This window comes from Apodemus sylvaticus, chromosome 4 (genome assembly GCF_947179515.1).
Source record: "Apodemus sylvaticus chromosome 4, mApoSyl1.1, whole genome shotgun sequence".
In the NCBI taxonomy this organism is placed as follows: Eukaryota; Metazoa; Chordata; class Mammalia; order Rodentia; family Muridae; genus Apodemus; species Apodemus sylvaticus.
In genome coordinates, this window is record NC_067475.1 from 82,754,484 (window position 1) to 82,768,403 (window position 13,920).

The 13,920-nt window shown below is 39.4% G+C and overlaps 1 protein-coding gene across 14 annotated transcripts in view; it reads right to left on the reverse strand.

Annotated features, from left to right (window-relative positions):
- The window catches only part of Fbxw7 (F-box and WD repeat domain containing 7), a 162,913-nt gene that overhangs the window by 115,279 nt on the left and 33,714 nt on the right, over nt 1-13,920 (reverse strand). For 9 of the 14 annotated variants that reach the window (XR_007977495.1, XM_052180257.1, XM_052180256.1 and 6 more), the window contains 2 exons: nt 1,329-1,376; nt 1,165-1,228 (listed from right to left, as the gene is read on the reverse strand). The exons of 1 other annotated variant lie outside the window; for it this stretch is intronic. The gene's annotated coding sequence lies outside the window, so the exon portion shown is untranslated. The remainder of the gene's footprint in view (nt 1-1,164; nt 1,229-1,328; nt 1,377-13,920) is intronic. 4 more of the 14 variants (XM_052180259.1, XM_052180253.1, XM_052180260.1 and 1 more) reach the window with 1 other exon arrangement.

Genomic DNA, 13,920 nt, shown 5'->3' on the forward strand with positions numbered 1-13,920 from the left:
AATTTTTCACTATTAAAAAGGAATGCTTTATACACTGCTAGTATAAATATAAGCTGGTATAACCACTATGGAAATCAGTATAGAGGATCCTCAAAAAACCTACAACTACCACTCCTGTGCTCCAGTTATTCCACTCCTAGACACATAGCTGAAAGAACCAGCCAGCACAACACAGCGCATGCACAGCAGTGTTTGCTGCAGTGCCATTCACAGCCACCATGCAACAGATGAATGAATGAATGAATGAATGAATGAATGAATGGAGAAACATGCACACAGGTACTATAAAGAGTCTTTTCCCCTCAGCTATAAAGAAGAATAAAAATACATTAAGAAGATGGGTAGAAATGAAATCATCATGTTAATCGATGATTATGCCAAACTCAGGAAAGAGAAACGATCACCTTCTTTCTCTTCTGTGCAGGATATACATAATGCATGTATGGGTGGATGCATGGATGGACAAAAGGGAGCTGGCCTAAAAGAAGCAGAACAAGAGATGGGCTGGCATGGCTCACTGACTAGAGGTGCTTGCTGTGCAAGCTGAGAAGCTAGGTTTGATTCCCAGCACGCACATACAAGCTAGGCATGGTCAGGTGGCCCTACAACTCCACGACTAGGTTGAGGGACACAAAAAGGTTGTTAGAGCTTGCTGGCCAGCTAGCTTGGCCAAAAGATGATGAGCCCGAGTTTCAGTGAGACCCTGTCCCAAGAGAACAAGGTAGAAGATGATAAAGCGAGACACCTGACATCATCCTGTGGTTTCAACATGCATGCACACATACCTGTACACATGTACGCACATGCACTATGTACACAGTGGGCCAGGGAAGGGGGCAGCTTACTCTAGTGAAATGATTAACTTACCAGATTCTTAACTAAAGGCAACTACAAACAGAAATTTTCATTTTAGTCTTATAACAGAGAAATTGAAGTAATCCAGATTGGAAACAGCATAGATGCCAACCCACAGTAATGGTGCTTATGCTCATACATTGTAATAAACAAGACTTAATACATTAAGGAACAATCAGCAACAGACAGTAAAAATATCATCATCATCATCATCATCTGCATGTTTTGGCAATTAATAGACAATTATTATAAAATCTCATGTAGAAAGAGTCATGTTTAATTCATAAATTACCATTTCTACTTACTAACCTGATTGTCTAGATACAATGTGTAGAGGGATCACAAAAGATATAAAGAGAAGAAATTCTCGTACCTAGGTAAAAATGAAAATATAATTCTTATTATAATTTAACTTACTGATGTCAAGAAGGGTTAAAGAAATGTGCAAAAGTACACAGAAATCAAGCACTTACCAAATATCTAGAGAGCCTTTTAAAAGTCTGGTTGATAGCTGAGATTTCCTGAATAACAAAAAATAAAAATAATTATTCAATGTCAGAGTTAAACATAGTCTGCCTAAAGTTTTCATGGTCTTAAAAATAACTTGTATACATAATGCATGGAAGAGATAATAAACTACGAGAACACTGGCAAAATTTAAACTACTAAAATACATTATCCACAGCAAAAAGATATGTATAAACTGGCAAGTTGATTTTACTACTTATAAAAGTTAGATTTAAGTCATCTTACTTAATAAAAACAACTATAGTACAAATCTTCTCAGTCAGGTTTCAAGTTTAATTAGGTTCAAAAATTCAGGAATAAGAGTTCCAACTAATATGCATGGGGCTTCCTATTTGCCAGGCACCACACGTGGGCCTCACAAAGCACTGAGTTATCTTTTGTCGTTAATCACTTCATGGTTAACCACAGCAGCTGCACTAAGCTGTACAGTTCGTCAGGGTCTCACTGCCATTATAAGCGGGGTAAGGGTCCCCAGAAGTTCACACAGGAAGATCAGGAGTTCAGTAGGAAGCTCAAGGCCAGCCTGGGCTAGAGACACTACCTCAAAAGAAAACACACGTCTTCTATCACCACCATTATTAGACTCAAAAGAATGTACTATAATATAAAGTAAAACTGACTGCCTCTTTGTTAAAGTGGAAAAACTTTGAAAATTTCTTTTACAGACTCACAAAATTTAATTAACAACACAACTGCTTCCATCTAAAAATTATACAACCATTTACAAAAGTAAAATGTTTCTTGGGATGGCAAGATGGCAAGGGTCTTGATGTAAAGACCCTACCTAGACGCCACATCGTCTGATGACCTCAGTTCCATCTATAGAGCCCACAAAGATAAAGGAACCTATCCTATTGTCCTCTGACTGCCACTTGTATACATTCAGCACACACATGCATGCACACCACATTAAATAAGTATCACTAAGTCATATCAACAGATTTCTTCTATCTACTTGAGCTAAATCAAGAGCAATTAGATTGATAGCATTTAATCCAAGACCATGGGAAATATAGAAAGAAAGGGGGATATTAGAGGCTTAAACAGAAAATTTAGGACAATAAAGTTTTTAGAAGATGACCAGAAATGGTTATAACTTTTTCACTTTTTTTTTTTTTTTTTTTTTTTTTTGAGACAGGGTTTCTCTGTGTAGCCCTGGCTGTCCTGGAACTCACTCTGTAGACCAGGCTGGCCTTGAACACAGAAACCCGCCTGCCTCTGCCTCCCAAGTGCTGGGATTACAGGTGTGCGCCACCATGCCCGGCTGTTATAACTTTTTCAAAATGGGCAAAGATTTCTTAAATGGCACCCATGAGGGAAAAAAACTGGATTGTTAGAATTCTATATTCACTATGAAAAACTGAAAATGCAGGCTAAGGATACAGAACCCTAGCAAGGCACATATACAACCAAGATTCATATCCAAAACATGTTAAAAAAACAATTTCAAAACATCAAGAAAATGACAAGCGATGCTAGAGAGACAGCTCTATGGTCAGGGAACTTCCTGCTTTTCCAGAGCTCCTCAGTTCAGGTCCTAGCACCCACAGGAGCTCCGAGACCCCCTTATAACTCTAGTTACATAGAGTTCAATATCCTCCTGCACACACATGTACAACCCACACACAGACATATCTGTATACACATAAGCAAAAATAGAATGTTTTTTAAAATAAAATAACAATCTAATTCTTAAGACAGCCAAAGAATCTAATTAAAATTCTAAAGATCATACTCAATAAAATCAGGAAAATACATATTGTCATCACTGTGAGACACTACTGCAAACTACATAATATTAATTGAAAGCAAGCATGTGCATATGCTGCAACTGGTATTTATCCTCTGGAAAAAGAAACGTAAAATGGTACAGAGCTACACACTCCACTTACCAAATAACCCCTCTCCTAGGCATCCCACTACCAACAGTGAGTGTGAGCTTGCAAAAAGATAGGGAGATGAACTGTCTTGGCAAGATTATCCTTATGAGCCCCAAACTGTTCAGAATCCAAGCACCACCAGCAGAACCTGGCATGAGCTGCAGTACAGTCCTACAATGGAACCTAAGTTAAGAATATGAAATAAGAACCTAAACAAGCACACACTTAGCATCTAGCTATTTGTTAAAACTGAGGCTAAGCAAAGCATATCTCTGATAAACTCACAGGGTAATTACCTTCCTTATGAAGGAGTTACTATCTAGTGATGCAAAGGGAGGCTTTGAAGAATGGAGCTTGTCATCTATCTAGGTTGGGTTTCACTTTGTGAAAATATAGCAACAGATTTTTAAAAAAAAGTTCAACTACACTTCCAATTTTTCAAGTTTACTTTCCCAAAATAGAATGTGTTTTCAATAAAACAAGTTTAGACTATCACACTAGTGACATATAAAACACTGATCTGAAAATCTGGCAGCCTAGTAGGTATCTCTGTCAACTCTGCCTAAGGTCCCTCACTAAACCTGGAGCTTGTCGCTTTTTTGGCTAAGCTAATAGGCCAGCAAGCCCGGTCATCCTTCTGCCTCCAACTGACCCTTGCCCCAAGCACTAGGGTCACAAAGGTACACAGGCACTCCTGGTTCATGTTTGTGCTATAAAGCACTCTGAGGCAATGAGCTGCTCCCCAGCTCCATTTGTCAACAGTTTTTTGGGGTACAGGGTGAACCTAGGATGTCATGTATGCAAGGCAAGCACTCTACAGCTCCATCACTTAACTTGATACTTTTTATAAACAGGTTCAGGCTAAATCCACAAACATATGGGCCAGCAAGATGGCTTAGCAGGTGAAACTTTGCTATGCAAGCCTGGCTTATTTGATCCCCAGAATCCTCAGTGGAAAGTTAGAACCAACTCCTGAAAGCTGTCTTCTGACCTGTGGCATGCACATATACACCCAAACAAAATTACAAATACCTAATCCAGCACATAAATAAAGAATTAACAATGACCAGATGGTGGTCGCACCAAGGAGACTTGTAAAACCTTTAAAGAAAACTCCTCAGTCCTACTGTTTCACAAACTGAGCTTTCTCTAACCAATGCCTTTTTTAAAAAGTCTTTTGAACCTGCTGAAGAATGCTTTACAAATAAATATTCTTATATCCCTAAAATTCTACTTAATACTGACGATAGTATTTTGTTTATTTAAAATATAAAGTTTCATTTCTTTTTAATTACTTTTCCACTTGTCTCTTAATGTAAACAATTCCTATTTCTCTCTAAACTAAATTAGCATCCTGATTCAATTTGAAGTTTTTAACACATTTGAAAAAAAAAGACACCTACTTTGTAATTCACAACAGCAGATGTACCATGCACTGTTACATGTTTTGCTTTCTTTCAACATTTTATTTAGTGTGCAAATATACATAAGTATGAATGCACACAAGTCCCACAGATATACATGGAGCTCTGAGAACAACTCGCAGAAGTAAGTTTTCTTAGTCCACATGTAAGTCATAAGGGTTGACCTCAGACTGGCAGTCTTGGCAGCAAGCACCTTTACCCGTTGGCAAACCCACTGGCAAACCCACTGGCTTACCCACCACTGGCTTACCCACTTACTTGAGAACCCAGTCCTTGAAGATAAGCTCTCTCAGCACTCCCCAGATGCTGAGAAACTTAAGTTTCTCCTAAGGCCAGCATTCATTAGACATGGACTCACCAAAATGTTACAATATAAGAATTTGGCCTGTAGAGAAAGCTTAATCAGCCAGGAGTTATGAGGGTTCTGTGAGCAGACAGACAGCCACACATTATAAATGCCAACACTTAAAGACCAAAGTGTACAGGAACACTTCCACTGAATCGATTTCTAAAAGTCAGATTCCATTCTCCCGTCAAGCATGAAACATACTGCTTTAAGGTTGTCTCTCAATTCTTAAGAGAAATATCAGCATCCTTTAATGTAAATATTAATTGGAAAGGTATCCTATAACAAAGGGAAACTCCTTTATAATAAGAGATTTATCATCCTAAGAGAACAATTAACTACTGAACTCTTACACCAAAGAGATCTATACTTCAGGAAGGGAGGGAGAGAGGGAGGGAGGGAAACAGGAAGGAAGAAGGGAAAAGGAGGAATGTGGAAGGGGGGGGGAAGGGGAAGGGGGAAGGAAGAGGGAGGAGGGGAGAGGGGGGAGAGGGAAGGGGGAAAGAAGAGGGGGAAGGGGAAGGAGGAAAGGGGAAGGGGGAAGGGGGAAAGGAGAATGGGGAAGGGGGAGGGAGGAGGGGAGAGGGAAGGGGGAAGGAGGAAAGGGGAAGGGGGAAGGGGGAAGAGGGTGTCTACTTTGAAGTTGAGTCTACAATGACCAAAGACAACAAACAGATCAAGCAATTATCTAAAGAACTCACAGAAGCAGATTATGTGTTTGTTAAGGGGTAAGTACCCAATTTTATGCTTTCTGAGAACACAGAGAGATCAGAAGATGGAAGCATGGAGTGTCCACTAAAGCAGAAAAGTACAGTTAGCTCATGGCTACACACTGTTCAGTAGGACCTTCATGAGATTCTTCCCGAGTCGTAACAAGCAAGCACTGACACTTAACAACTCAGCTTTTTCCCAGGCTCTAACTAAGTCAGAGGTGAATGTTCTGGTACTCTGCACAGTAGCCTAACTACTACACATAACAACATTATAACCTATTTTTAAAAAAAAGCTGGATTTTGAATGTTTTTCCCTACAAAGAATGGTAACTGTTTAAAGAGGTAGATGTGCCGACCTCACCATAAACATCACACAGTACATATATGTATCATAACATCTCATGGAAATCCATAAACATATGTACTTTTTAAATTAAAATTTCTTCTAAATTAAAAAAAAAAACTTTAAACAGTTCTATTTTACAAGAAAAAAATTAGTATATCACATTTAAATGGTGGGTATTTTTACTTATCTATGCACACACATTGTAGGCAGGGGTTATCCTTGGGAGCCAAAAGAGCATTTGGTCTTCTAGGAATGGAGTTACAGGCTGTTGTGAGCCTCCTGACATGGGTCCTCGAAACTCCACTCTGGTCTCTAGAAAAGCAGTATTTGCTCTTAACCACTGAGCCTTCCTTCTCTCCAGCTCCCACTTGTAGGACTCTTAAGTAACAGAAGCTTAAGTACTCAGATAATCCAAGTCAAAATACTTCAGCTAATGAAAGATTAAAACCCCAGCCTCTCTACCAAAAGCCACAGAAAACACAGTAAAGTCAACTGAAATGACTGAAGTAAACATTTAAGGTTTTTTCTTTCAATCTTTAACTAAAAATACAAAAGACCAAAATAAAAAATGGGTAAGACAAAGCAAGAAACTAATTAAGAACTGATTCTTGTCCTGTCAGTTTTATGTCAACTTGACCTCTGCAAGGAGGGAGCCTCAACTGAGAAAATGCCTCCGGAAGATTGCTGCAGGCAAGCACTGATAGGGCTTTCTTAATTACTGATTAATAGAGGAAGGCCCATGCCACAGTGGGTGGAACCACCCCTAGGCTGGTGGTCCTAAGTTCTACAAGAAAGCAGACTTAGCAAGCCAGGGGAAGGCAGCCAGTGAGTAGCATTCCTCTATAGCCTCTGATTCAGCTCCTGCCACCACATTTCTGTCCTACTTGTGGTGCTCATGCCTTGGCTTCCCTCAATGGACTTTGATTCAGAACACAAAAGCCAAATAAACCCTTTCCTCTCCAAGTTGTTTTAGTTATAGTACTTCATCATAGCAATGATAACCCCTACTAGGATAACCTTCTCTGGGAAAGTAAAATTAAGAAAAATACCATGAGTTAAAAATAAAAACATGAACGAACTGAAAAATAAGAAAAGCAGAGAAGGAAATAAAAAGAAAAAAATAACAACCTGACAATCTAGAAAAACATCTATAATACACACAATTGAAAATTATGAATGAAAGTAAAATTAAAAAAAAAAAAAGCCCAACACCTACCAGGTAAAGTTAGAGTTCAAGGCCCAGAGAGCTGGCTCAGTGTAGATGAAAATGCTTGCTGCCAAGCCTGACAACCTGAGTTCAACCCCCTGGGTCTGCATGATGCAAAGACAGAACCAACTCAAGTATTGTCCCCTGACCTCCACATATTCATGCCCAGACACATAAAATATCCTAGTGGCATTACACTGTCTCCAGCTTAATAAATCCTATATCTCATATTACTCTTTGCACCTAATAGCACTCAGAGATATACAAACAACTCAACTATTACCCTAACCCTATTAAACCATCCCATTAAAGCTATTGTTTTCAGAATCATTTAGTAAGGATTGGAAGGTCAACTGTATTTAGACTAGACAAGAAAAGATGAAATTCCTAATGTTAGAAACCTAGCTCCTCACATCTCTCTATGTACTTTAATCTATTTGTAAAAACATTCTATTCTCTGCTTAAGAGCAGGTCAACAGCTCTTGTGTCACTCCTCTAGCATAATCATGAACTGAAATAGGACCCTTGGCGCTTCTCACGGACAAAGCTACTAACGTGCCTCTGCCAATAAAGCAGCTCTTCTAGTGCTATGGCTGCTGACGCATACAGGGAACTCAGAAGCTTCAGGGACTCCAATTTTGTAATATTTCCCTATTTTATCATATGAACATGAGGTTTTCTTTAAGGCATTTACTTTAAAACATCACTATATTCAATCTTCTTTCTACAGTACATCCGACTATAAGAGATGTTGAGAATTTAACTAATATATACTTTCTTCTGTTGTGGTTACCCATAAGACCAAAGTATAAAATCCATGCTATCTACTAAATATCTCAGAAACACATCACTCAAAATCAAACGCATAACTGATCACTTGTCCAATCAGCACTGTCAACTTCAGCTAGCACAACACAGAAAATGCTGCAAAATTAACTCCTGTTTGCCCTCAAACAATTTAATCTGGAGAATAAGATGAGCACCCAGAAAAACTAATGTAAATTACAATATGATACTGTTAACTGCTAAATATGATATGATGGGTATAATTAAGGTTGAACAAATAGTAGAGACTTATAAAACTAAAGAAAGGACACTGTCTTTAAGTTATGTGAACAGCATATATACAAAGTGGGTGAATCAAATGCCACAAGCAGACTTTTAGTGCATTAGTAAGACTACAGTGTAACCATTCTTGTAAGGAACCAGCTTTAGGAAATATTACATTGTAAAATAGCTGTTGGCTCATGAAGAACTGTCTGGTTCCTCTAGAATCTGGACCTGATCTCAGGCCTTGGCAGTTAGTAAACGGCTGTAAGCAGCACTATGGTTTGTCACTCAGAAGGTCACTGCTGTGAACCACCCAAGCCCCCCCCCCCCAAAGACCTCTCAACTACCTGAACTACTAAAACCTCCCACATTCTCTTAAGATTTTAAAAAGTTTTGTGTGTGCACGCACGCACGCAACATACAGATATGCGCTCATACACAGTGCAGGTGCCCTGAGAGGCCAGAGTTATGTTATGGAATGCACCTGGAGCTGGTGTTGCAAGAAGATGCCCCTCAATGTGGGTGCTACAGCAGAGCTCCAACCTTCTGCAATGGCAAACGCATTACTCTGTAACTACTGAGCCATCTCCCCAGCCCAACAGGCTCCATTCCCTGTCGAGTTCCCAGTAAGAACTGAGGCACCACTGGTACATGAAGAACATGAAGACTGGATCTTTAAAAGCAATTCATGATCAATATGACTAAATATAGTATAGACTACTTGTTTAAACATAGCATTTTCTAAAATACTTGCTACTGCAAGATAAGAATCAATTAATACATAAAATTATTACAATATCAGGTAACTTCAACCCTTCAAGGATTCAAGACAATATAAGTTCCTGACAATGTAAGCTATATTGCTGCTGCTTCTAAATTCAATAGAAAAAAAATGGTTATTTTATTTTTATTTTATTTTATTTTATTGTTGGGGGCAAACAATGGCAAGCATGTGCAGGTCAGAGAACAAACAACTCTCAGGAGCTGGTTCTGTTCTAACAATTAATGGGTTTCAGAGGTCAAAGGTCACCAGACTTGCCAGCAGGTATTTTCACCTGCTGAGCCATCTTGCCAGCCCAGCGTTCAAAATATATAAACCTGATCATGGTTACCTTCCTATAATCTTACTAAGAATGTCCATGGTACTGTCTTGGCTGGTGCTCCTGTTTTTCCAAGGGCTCTCTCCTACTTACTATTTCCTCAGGGTTCCATCTGCCACACACAACTACCTTAGCAATATTCTTACATAAACCAGCTACAGTCCCTCTGTCCAATTGACCCAGCCAAACAAGTCGCTAGTTGTTAACTATTTTTAATCAATTTATTATCAATTTCCTTGGGAAAACTCTATGGACACGTTTTCACATCTACTTGGAAAGTGTCTTCTCTAATCACAAGGAGTGAAGTTGTAAATCAGAGTGACAACACATGCTATGCCATGGATTAACCTTGAAAACATTATGCCACATAGCAATAAGCCAGTCATAGAGACAACCACAGTATAAATGCATTTACATGTGCCTCCTAAAATCCTTAAGTTCACAGAGACTGCATAAGAAGTCACAAATGGCTGTGGGAAAGGTGTGTGGAGTTATTCTTACGGCAAAGCATTCTGCTGGGAAGAATGAGTATAAAAGCAATTATGTAAAAGTGACTGTTGCAAAATATAACTGTCACTAGATTATCTACATTAAAAATGTTTAAAATCCTAGTTCTTCTCTGCTACCTCATTCAGTCACCACTTTTAGAGACCAGCTTACCAGCTGATCCCCCAAAACAGCTCTCTACCAGGGACCCACAGTCAACATAGATGGCTTGGAAATCAGGCTTAAGGATCAATGTGTAAGAGAAGGTGGAAAGACTGAGCCAGAGGCAGTGGGTGACTCCAAGGAAATAGCATCTTTCAAAATAACAAGGCCAACATACATACTAGCTCAGAGACTTAACAGCATGCACAATACTCACAAAAGGTTGGGTCTAGACAAAACTATAGCAAAGAGAAGGGGAAGTGGCAAAGCTCCACCCCAACCAAGAAGATAGCTACAACTGATACATGCCCAAGCCCAGTAGTTGGCCAACACAAAACAGACATCACAGGCTGGCTTAGGGTTTCGGTTTGGATTTGGGACGATCCTGTGCTTTTTGTTTGCTTTGTCATTTTTTTTTTTTATCTTCCTGGGTTTTATTTGTTCATTTACTTTATGTTTTTGAGAGAGAGAGAAAGTAAAAGAGAATGAACTGAGGTGGAGAGTATCTCAAAGGAAAGAATACAATCAAAACATGTAACATAAGAAAATAACTTTTAAAGGATCAAAATGGCTAGTTCTGCTAACATTTGTTCAGTACATGATGAATACTTAAAATTGGGAACTTTGCATGTCTCTTTAAGAAATAATAATATTATGCTCTCCAAGTCCTACAAGACAGAAACTATTAGTATTTACATTATATAGATTAAAAAGTGAAGATCTGGCACAGCTAAGCAACAGAACTGCTGTCTTTCTAGTTATGCGCAGCATGGATGTTACGTGCACCTCTGCAGTGCCCACAAAGGCTAGGAGAGAGCACTGTATCCCTTGGAACTGGAGCTATAGACTGCAGTGAGCTGCCTGATGCGAGTGCTAGGAACCGAACTCATGACTACTGTAAGAGCAGCAAGGGCTCTGAACCCCTGAGCCATCTCTCTAGCCTGAACTGTGTTTTAAATGAAGGTAGTCACAGAGCAGATCGGGAGCTCCTCCTCGTTATCACCGGTGCTGTATTGCCTGTGGTGTTTTGTCAAGTGACAAAAGCAAATGATAGCTATAGGCACGACAGGGTTTGTGGACGAAGAGAGCTATATACCCCAGCATGGAAACACGTTGTAGTTTGAGTATGTACTGCCCCCTCCCCTCCTCTCCAATCTCGGTCTGATGTATCAGGGGCTTGGCTGTCTACTTACAGATTTTCACAAGTATCTGGATTCTGAGGGCGGATTCTGAGGGCTCTGACCTAACCAATATATGAATCCCCTGATGGATTCATCTAGTAACTGTCTTGCTGGAAGGTGATAATGAGTAGGAGGTGGGGTCTACTGGAATAAATAAACCACGGGCATGTGAACTTGGGGCTATAGCTTGCCCCTGCCCTTGCCCTTCTTTTATCTCCTCTGTACTTCCAGGCTGTCACGATGTGCCATGCTGTACCATGCTGTGCTGTGCCATCCCTCCTCACCATCATGAACAAAAGTCTTGAAAATCATGAGCCCAGGCTTAGGAGATAACTTAGTCAATAAGTGCTTGTTTGGTAAGCATAAAAACCCCAGTTCAATCCCCAGAGCTTACATAAAAAGCTGGAGCTTGTGTCTAGGGACTCAGGAGGCAACAGACAGGGGGATCTAAAGCAGACTTTCCAAACTAGCAAGCTGCAGGTCCCAGTAAGAGACCCTTACTCAAAACACAAGTTAAATGGCTATCCTAAGAAAGCATGCCAAAGGTCAAGCTCTGGCCTCCACACACATGTACACATATACATACATACATACATACATACATACATACATATACACACACACATGTACACACATACTTACAAGCACACACACAGATATGTGTTCCTTACTTGCTTTTCTCAAGTACTGCTCAGGAGGATGTAAAAAGCCTGAGTAGTATCAATTCTAGAACAGCTCTGCCCTCTCCAAACTTAAGTCTTCTGAAGAGATTAGTTAACTGTATTGACCACTTGTTTCATCACTCTTGACAAAACACCTGACAGAAACCACGTAAGGAAGGGCCTACTGAGGTGCACAATTTAAATCATCTGCATGCACTGCTGCAGGAAGGGTGGAGATCTCCATGCACAGCTGCAGGAAGGGTGTAGAGCAGTTCCTGTTAGCAGAAGCCTGTGCCAGAGATTCCTCACATTACAACAGACAATGAAGTACAAAGTCCCAGAGCCAGAGTCCAGGTGGTAACCTTCAAGAACACTCCTAGTGACCAGCCTCCACTGACTAGGCCCATTTCCCATTCAGCACCAGCTTGGGAACAAAAATTCAAAACACGAACCTGCAAGGGCCATTTTAACTCCAAACTATAATTGTGATAAACTATGAAAGGGCACACCCTAGTGAATGTTCTAAATGAAGAACAGCTTTCCTCAAAAAGCCTTTCAACAAACATACAAATGTTTAAAGAAAAGGGTGGGCAGATTGGAACACACCTGTATTCCAGTGCTTAGGATGCTAAAGCAGAAGGACTTCTACCCACTGAAACTCTGCGAGAGAGAGAGAGAGAGAGAGAGAGAGAGAGAGAGAGAGAGAGAGAGAGAGAGAGAGAGAGAGAGAGAGAGGAGAGGGAGAGAGAGAGAGAGAGAGAAAAGAAGAGAAAAGAAAAGAAAAGAAAAGAAAAGAAAAGAAAAGAAAAGAAAAGAAAAGAAAAGAAAAGAAAAGAAAAGAAAAGAAAAAAGAAAAGAAAGACAAAAATGAACTGAAGAGTAAGGAATGAGTATAGAATCCTAGGAAAAAGGAACTAATTATATTAATAAGGTTATTTTTATTAAAGAATATAAAGCATACACAGCTATGTGTTGTTTATATCTTTATAACATTTAACCTTCAAAAATTTTATGGGGAAATTTCTAACATCTTTACCTCCAATTCCCAACCATTCAACTATTTTTATAATCACTAGATACATCATCCATACCAGGAAATACACATATATCTTAGCTGTCCAACAAGTAAATATACCTTGTAATGCATGCACACACACATACCAGTCAGACACGGAACATCTGTATCACTGTAGCAAACATATCCAGACAACTATCCTCCGTTTGCAGTCTTTAAACTCAAAGGCAGTCAGTGGTCACTATTTGTACTTTTTACTTTTTACTTAAGACAGTAGCTCTGTCTTATCTAAAACATAATATAAATGAAAATACAGAATTCTGTATTCAGCTTCTTCTGCTGAGTGTATCTGTGCTATTCATCTATGTCTCTTTTTACACTGGGAGTTCCTTTTTTATTAATGAGTAGCATTCTGCTGCAGGAAACTTTAGCCATTAGCCAGTGAAAGATGTTTGGGTTGTTTCCAGTTGTCAGCTATTCTGAATAAATCTAATACGCCTTCCTTTCAAAGAGCTTGTTATGAATGACTGTTTACATTTCTCTTTGGAATACACAGGAGGACAACATCCAGTAGCAGTACATGTTTCAATCTATAAGAGACTGCCAAGTGTCATCTAAGAGGGCCCTAGGTATCTTCCTAAGAAAATCTCTGTTTCGAGAACTTGGAATTTTAGCCCTTCTGGCTATGTTTTGATGGTTATCTTACAAACTAAACTTTCATCTATCTCCCTAATGACTGACATAAGTATCTTTTTCTATATTAAAAATACAGTACATTAGAGCATAAGACAAGAATAATTATAATTAATTAATTAATTAAAGTGAAGCCCCATGAGAATAGGCTGTGAAGGTAGGCTAAAGGTCAAACTTTGTGAGTGGGGATAGCTAATTCAGATTTAGACTTGTTTTCTACTTCTAAGATAGCTGCGTGGAGTCATGAAACAGATCTGGGACAGACAGGTCAG